Here is an 8,564-nt window from a genome sequence, read left to right as displayed (position 1 = left end):
TTGGATTTTCATCCTCTTTGCTTCCAGCAAGCAAGGTTGTCGTGTCTGAAAATCACACGTTGTTAATGTGTCTTCCTCCAATCATTATGCCATATTCTTCTTTATATAATCCAGCTTCTTGGATTATTTGCTCAGTTTACAGATTGAACAAGTATAGTAAAAGGATACAACCCTGATGCATGCCTTTCCTCATTTCAAACTACTCAGTATTTCCTTGTTTTGTTGAACAACGGCCTCTTGTTCTATGCACAGGCTCCTCTTGAGCACAACAAAGTTTTCTGGAATACCCATGTTATTCATTATTTGTCACGATCCACACGGGAAAAAAAAGCCTTTGCAAAGTCAATAAAGTGCAAGGAAACATCTTTCTGGTATTCTTTCTTTAATCCAAATTCCATCTGATGTCAGCAATGATTTTCCTAGTCCTCTTCTCAATCCAGCTTGAATTGCTGGCAGTTCCTTGTTGACGTACTTACTATTGCAACCATTTTGAACTATCTTCAGAAAAATTTTACTTGCATGTGATATTAATGATATTCTCTGATAATTTCTGTATTCCATTGGGCCACCTCTCTTATGAAGGAACACAACTATGGCTCTATTACAATTGGTTGACCAAGTAAGTATCTTAAAAATTTCTCATACTTATACTTCACAATGCTGTCCATACTGTGTCTTGATCTACACAATCTAAAGTCTTTGTGTAGTCAATAAAGCACAGGTAAACATCTTTCTGATATTCTCTAATTTCAGCCAAGATTCATCAGACATCAGCAATGACATCCCTTGTTCCATGGCCTCTTCTGAATCAGACTTGAACCTCTGGAAGTTCTCTGTCAATGTGTTTGCAGCCATTTCTGTATTACCTTTAGTAAAACTTTACTGGCATGGGATATCAAAGAGATTGTCCAATGATTTCCACATTCTGGTGGGTTACCTCTCTTTGGAATGGGCACACATCCGATCTCTTCCAATCAGTCAGCCAAATTTCTTGGCAGAGATGAGTGAGTGCCTCCAGAGCCACCTCATTTTCTTGAAAGATTTCAATTTTTATTCCATCAATTCTGGATGCCTTGTTCTTTGTAAATTCCTTCAATGCACCTTGGATTTCCTCTTTCAGTATCATTGGCTCTTGATCATATGCTACCTCTTGAAATGGTTGAACATTAACCATTTCCTTTTGGTACAGTGACTCTGTGTATTCCTTCCATCTTCTCTTTTTTTTTTTTTTTTTTTTTTTTAGAATAAACACCTTTAATACATGTGCTGGATGTGAGGGAGGAGGCTTTATTTGCCTTTCCGGGCCTTGATTTTCCTCAGGTAGAACTCCAACTCCTTGCCCTCTAGAACATAGCCATCTGCTCAGCCACACTGGCCTGGTCTTGAAGCGATACATGCAAGAAGCTTGCCCTGCTGGAACTGCTCCTCCAAAAGACTGCTGATATTTGCATTCTTTTTCCTTTCATCGTATTTTTTCTGAATTTTTTTTTTATTGCTTTTTGTTTAATATCTCTTCCTCTTCAGGAGTCAGTTTGGCTCCCTTCTTGCGGCCCAGAGGCAGTGCATAGTGGGACTCGTACCACTGCTGGTACGGTGTGCTGTCAACGAGCACGATGCAGTTCTTCACTAGGGTCTTGGTGCGGACCAGCTCATTATTGGACGCATTGTAGACAACATCAATGATCCTTGTTTTCCGGGTACAACACTCAGAACCCCAGGAGAAGTTCCCCACATCCAGCCTCAGGGCCCGGTACTTCTTGTTGCCTCGTCTAACACATACTGTGTGTATGCGGCGGGGACCGATCTTAGTGTTGGCAGCAGGGCGTCCCAGCTCATACTTCTGCTTCTTGTGGTAGGGCTTTCTCTTGCTCCGGTCTTGCGGCGCTTGTGCCAGTTGTCCGGGGAGATACCCATCGCTCGACCCTGGCTAGACAGAGCCTTCCATCTTCTCTTGATGCTTTCTGCATCATTCGATAATTTTTCCAGAGAATCTTTCAATAATGAAAGTCGAGGCTTGAATTTTTCCTTCAGTTCCCCCAGCTTGAGAAATGCTGAGTGTGTTTTTCCTTTTTGGTTTTCTGACTCCAGATGTTTGCACATTTTGTTGTAATATTTGACTTTATTTTCTCGAGCTGACCTTTGAAAATTTCTGTTCAGCTCTTGTACCTCCTCATTTCTTCCATTTGCTTTAGCAAATTTCAGTGTCTCTTCTGATATCCATTTTAATTTTTTCCTTCTTTCTTGTCTTCTTAATGACTTTTTGCTTTCTTCCTGTATGATGTTCTTGATGTCATCCCACAACTCTTCTGGTCTTTGATCATTAGTGTTTAATGTATCAAATCTGTTCTTCAGAAGATCTCTATACTCAGGTGGGGTATAGTCAAGGTCATATTTTGGCTCTCATAGACTTGTTTTCATTTTCTTCAGCCTCAGTTTGAGTTTGCATATGCGCAATTGATGTGTTCCACAATCTGTCCCTGGCCTTATTTTGACTGATGATATAGAGTTGTTCCATTGTCTTTTTCTGCAGATGTAGTCAATTTGATTTCTATGTATTCCATCTGGTGAGGTCCATGTGTATAATCGTCTCTTATTTTAAAGAAGGTATTTGAAATGAACAAATCACTGATTTTGTAGAATTCTATCATGCTATCTCCAGAATCATTTCTATCACCAAGGTCATATTTTTCAACTACTGATCCTTCCTCTTTGCTCCCAACCTTTGCATTCCAATCACTACTAATGATCAATACATCTTGATTGCATGTTTGATCGATTTCAGATTGAAGAAGTTGGTAGAATTCTTCGATTTCACCCTCACTGGCTTTAGTGGTTGGTGCATAGATTTGAAAAATCGTGGTATTACCTATTCTTCCCTGTAGGCACATAGATATTATCCTATCACAGACAGCATTGTACTTGATGACTGATCTGGATATGTTCTTTTTGATGATGAATGCAACACCATTCCTCTTCAATTTGTCATTCCCGGCATAAACCATGTAGTTGTCAGATTCAAAATGGCCAATATCAGTTCATTCAGCTCAGTAATGTATCATATCGATGTTTATGTGTTCCATTTCATTTTTGACAATTTCTAGTTTCCTAGATTCATACTTCATACGTTCCGCATTATGATTATTAATGGATGTTTACAGCTATTTCTCTTCATTTTGAGTTGTGCCCCATCAGCAAATGAAGGTACCGCGGGCTTTACTCCCACAGGCTTTACTCCATTCGCGTCATCACAGTCAACTCTACTTTGAGGAGGCAGCTCTTTCCTAGTCGCCTTTTGAGGGCTTCCAACCTGAGGGGCTCATTTTCCGGCATTATATCTGACAGTGTTTCTCTGCTATTCATAATGTTTTCAGGACTAAAGATTCAGAAGTAGTTTGTCACTTCTTCTTCCTAGTCTGTCTTTGTCTGGAAGCTCATTTGAAACCTGTCCACCATTGGTGACCCTGCTGGTATTTAAAATACCCATGGCATAGTTTCCAGAATCACAGCAACTCACAAGCTACCATAGTATGACAAATTGATAATTTATATAGTCACCTATTAAGTTGTTTTAAAAATCTATTTGCAATGAATAATCATTGCAAAGTTCTAGCGTGTGATCTCCAGCACCATTTCTATCACCAAAGCCATATTTTTCAACTATTGACCCTTCCTGTATTTCCCACTTTTGCATTCCAAGCACTAGTAATTATCAGTGAATCTTGATTACATATTTGATTAGTTTCAGACTGAAGAAAGTGGTAGAATTCTTTCATTTTACCATCACTGGTTTAGTGGTAGTTGAGTAAAATGGAATGATAGTGGTATTAACTGGTTTGGTCTTCCTTGGTTGGTAAGTGCCTTTGATTCTAACTCATAGTGACTCTACTTATAGGGTTTCTAAGGAGCAGCTGATGGGTTTGAATCACTGACTTTTTGGTTAACAGTGCAGTGTTTATTCTACAGCACCATATCAGAATTCTGGTCTTCCTTGCAGGCATATGGATATAATTCTATCACAGACAGCATTGAACTTCAAGGTAGATCTTGAAATGTTCTTTTTGATGATGAGTATGATGCCATTCCTTTTCAAATTAAGGCTCCATTACCATAAGCCTGAGGATGTCTGGTAGCATAGTTAGTGGTTATGAATTGTGCTGCAAACCGCAAGGTCAGCAGTTCGATACTACCAGGTGTTCCGCGGGAGAAAGATGAGGCTTTCTGCTCCCATAAACATTTACAGCCTCAGAAACCCTGTACAGGGTCACTATGAGTCGGAACCGACTCCACAGCACATTACCACCACAATAAGCCTTATGACAGTCAGATTAAAAATGACCAACACTAGTATATTTCAGCTCACTAATGCCTAGGAATACTTATCAATCTTTATGTGTTCCATTTCATTTTTCACAAATTCAAATTTCCCCAAGATTCATAGCTCACACATTCCGTGTACCAATTATTAATGGATGCTTGAAGCTATTTCTCCTCATTCTGAGTTCTGTGCCTCATCAGCAAGTGAAGGTTCCAAAACTTTTGCTCCATTCACATAATTATGGGCAACTCTACTTTGAGGAGGCAGCGCTTCCCTGGTTGTACTTTGATTGCCTTCCAACTTGTGGATCTCATCTTCTGGCATTATATCTAACAGTTTTCTGGTGCTTTTCATAATGTTTTCAGTGGCTAACCATTCAGAAGTAGTCCGCCTGTCCTCCTTCCTAGTTTTAGTCTGGTAGCTCTGCTTAAACCTGTCTGCCATGGTTGCCTCTGCTGGTATTGAAAATACTGGTGGCATAGTTTCCAACATCTCAGCAACACACAAGCCAAGACAGTATAACAAATTAGTGCATGTACTGACAGAGGAACTATTCAGAAGTAGGAAAAGGAGGGAGCATTAAAAGATAGTTGAAGTGAATGACATTGGCAACAAAAATTTCCTTTAATGTTATCATAGGAGTCACTAGATATTTCCCTTTTCCTGTTCTCACCTACTTGCTTATAGTTCAGATTGTAAGCACATTTTGGGATATGTCTAAGCAGTGGTCTGTTTCACAAATTTTACTTAGAATGGGATGGGCTTGATTTCTTTTAGTTCAGAAAAATTGAAAAAAAAAAAATCTTTTCTTTATGGTTTTTGCTTCAGTTCCAGGGGTCTGGTTTCTTCCTTAAGAATATCTGCAATGATTAGAATGGGTCCTGTTTTCTATTTTCCATATGTATTGTCTTTGACATTGTTTATAGTACATCTTATAGAAAACAAAAAGTTGGAAAACACAATTGATAAAGTTTCCCAGAATATAGAGCAAAAGGGTAGTGATATTTACCATCATTGCAGTGTATCTGATATGTGACAATTACATTTTTGGTTGCTGTTCATTCTTTTCCCACTTTCATTTTCATCTCTGCCTTTGCCTCATAGTATTGTATTCTATGTCTCTGCCTTTGTCTCATGAAGGACAAGTATATATATATATTTAAAACTTTCTTTATTTTCCTGTAGAAAAATGTTTTGGATGTATGATATGAATCTGTAGGGCCATGCTCCTTTTGGTCTAGATTTTCTCATAGACTCCAAGTATTTCCCCCTTTTTCATTCTCCAAGTGGGGTAGGATCTGTGCAGGTGAGGTGTTTGCTCTCAGGGTAGATAGATGGTGGTGAGTGTCCTTAACACCCCTCATTGTCCATGGGGTGCAAACAAGATTTTCTACCTTAATCTGAATGATGCAGGATTTGATGTGCTCAGCCCCCAGCTCTGTGTAGATGACTAGGGATTCTGACTATGCTGGAGGGTGAGGAGGAGGATGCTGTGACTAGGACATGGAAGATTCTCTAACGCAATGCCCTATGTGTACCCTGTTCCCACAACTCATCCCAACTCTTCTTTGCATGCCATACTTTTTCTGCAGTAGACTCTATACTCCAAGGAGCAAGTTACTGCCACTTATCCTCCCAGACTCTACTAGGATCTTCTGAATGGTTGTGCAATGGCAGGAACTATTGGCACAGTCACACTCTGGAAACCCAGTTGAGATTGGTCATCTGATTCATGGTTGGTATGTGTGTGATGGTCCCTGCCTCCAATTACTGTGCACAGTGAGATGGTGAGTAGACACTGAGTCCATCTGAGTCCTATTATTTTTTGAAAGTTATCCACATTGTTTGGGTCAGAAAATGGTGAATACAAATTTGAAGAATGATAAAAGAAAACTATCTCCATTTATATTTTGAGTTAATGGAAATTTCTCTTTGACTATGTATGGCCGATGATTACCTGTCATCTTCAGCTTCCAGGGCTGTTGTCAAGTTTTGTCCTTTTGTAAATTCCCTTGATGATTTTGATCAGAAGTTGAGGGGGGAGGTGGGCATAGCAGGCAGTGTTCTGTGCCACCATATTGGTACAGAAGCCCTCTATCCTCTGCTTTGAAAGGAGAGTCAATAGCAGAGCAACAGTCTGACCTTACTTACGTTTTCTATATAAATGCTTTTATTAAAATTGTGTCTTATTAGAAAAGCAATGGTTCCCTCTTGCCTCCTTTCATCAAATTTTATTTGAAATTCTTACCCTCATTTTAGTTTTGAGCAAGAATCTCTTGCTGGTAATTCAGAATCTTGATGCTAGCTTCTGATTTGGAACAAGAAGGTGAAGGGCAGAATCCTTTCACATTTATTGTTAGCTCTTTTCTCCACAGTAAATTGGAAGCAGGGACCATCACACATTATTCTGTTTACCTTATTACCAAGCACAGTGCGTGGCACAAAACAGTAGGTCTGTTACATATGGAGTAAATGCTGCTCCTAGTCACTGTCTTTGGAGTCCATGTGTGGTACAAACAATTTACATGCTTGGCTGCTAACTGCAAGGTTAGAGGCTTGATTCTACTCAGAGGCACCTAAGAAGAAAGACCTGGCAATTTACTTCTGAAAAATCAGCCATGGAAAGCCCTATGGGACACAGTTCTACTCTCAGTAGGTTATTATGAGTCAGAGTCACTCAGTGATGACTGGTTTTAATCACTTTATGTTCCCTCCTCCCATGCCCCAGCATCTACTAGAACTGTGGTGGTCCTAATTAATTTTCTCATTCAAATCTCTCCCAGAAACTGACTTGTATAACATCTTCCTCTTCCACTGGAGAGGGGTATAAGGAAGATGATAAAAGTGAGGAAACGACGGGAAAAACATAGAAAGAATGTAAGATTCTGTTACATAAAAGCCTTTCTTTAGTGACAGCCTAAGATGAAGTCATTTAAAAAGTGCCCCTGTTTATAATCATTAATGAACCAATGCCATAAACTAAAGTCCACCTAGAGCACCAATAAGATTTGAGGAGCAAGACTGAAAGCCATCTCGACAGAAAGTCAACTGCATCATTTTTAAGCGAGCACAGCTCCAAGCAAAGGCAGATATTTAACAATTAATAGTGGGCCGATAAAATGCCTCACTGCTCTGCCCGAGTATGACCTGGATACTTACAAGCACAGATGGAAACCATTTGGGGGACTTACAAATTCTGGTCTTTGACCTACAGGTCTATAATACATCAGCCAAACTTTTACATGATGATGCATTTGTTTGTATAATACAGAGTAAGGTCAGCTGGGACCATCCCTTCTAGCTACTTAAAAAGTCAAAGACCAAATTCTACACTATGATGACCAGTTATCAAAATTCCCGACCAGCCTGTCAATAGAGTCTAGCTACTTTTTTTTTTTTTTTTTTAAGGCAACATACAGTTGTTTATTGGCTGCATACGATCTTTAGATTTCCAGCCTCTTTGCTTTTACTTATGTAGGTTTCATCAACTATTGTGGTAGTTTTTCGGTCTCTAAGAAAACCCATTTAAATTTTTTTTCAAGGTTGCCACAGACAGGTAGTGATTAGAATATATTGTCAAATCCCTTCCTTTTTTTTTTTTTTGTCACATAGCTCACCTGCCAACTTGTTCTTGTTAATTCAGCTCTTCTAGCTCTTGCTTGTTTCTACACTTAGTTGTGGGAAGATGAGGTGACTGAGATGGAATAGGAGATAGCAGCGGTAGCTGAAGCAAGATGAAAATGAACGATATTTTCAAATCCTAAGCAGGGCGGCAGAGGCTAATAATTACATTAAAAAGGCCCTCTGTAGGTAGGTGCAAATAGGCTAGTCTAAACAAGTGCCGCTGTTTTAATATGGACTGTGGGAGAGATGTCATTACCTGACGAGACTGCCACCTTTCACCTCCAGCCATTGTGATCCGTTAGGTCTCACTAACGGGGAGAGTGAGGAACTTGTTTGCAGGGGATTTGTTGTCTCACGCTCAAAGGCAGCTGAGAGACTTGCCAAATGACAGGAAGACGCTTACATTCACAAGGTGTGATTGCCTAAGTGTTTGTCTGTGTCTAATTAGTTTGCCTTTGCTGGTTGGTAGCTCCACAGCCAGGAGGCAGATTGACTCTGCAGGCTGTAAGCAAAGAGGGTTGATTGGTGTTGTTATCATTTGTTTATTTAACCCTCCCTCAAACCAGGAAATGTTCTCGAAAGGAGTGTTCTCGAAAGGAGAGCCTTTTCTGCTGCCTTGTAAAAA

The 8,564-nt window shown here is 39.7% G+C and overlaps 1 pseudogene; it reads right to left on the bottom strand.

Annotated features, from left to right (window-relative positions):
• Window positions 1-1,287: 1,287 nt before the first annotated feature.
• On the bottom strand, window positions 1,288-1,914 carry LOC102818289 (annotated as a pseudogene).
• Between the last annotated feature and the right edge of the window lie 6,650 nt (window positions 1,915-8,564).

The sequence above is a fragment of the Chrysochloris asiatica genome, unplaced genomic scaffold, assembly GCF_000296735.1.
Source record: "Chrysochloris asiatica unplaced genomic scaffold, ChrAsi1.0 scaffold00002, whole genome shotgun sequence".
Taxonomy (NCBI): Eukaryota; Metazoa; Chordata; class Mammalia; order Afrosoricida; family Chrysochloridae; genus Chrysochloris; species Chrysochloris asiatica.
The sequence above is the reverse complement of the archived record's forward strand: the minus strand, read 5'-3'. Positions and strand labels throughout refer to the sequence as shown.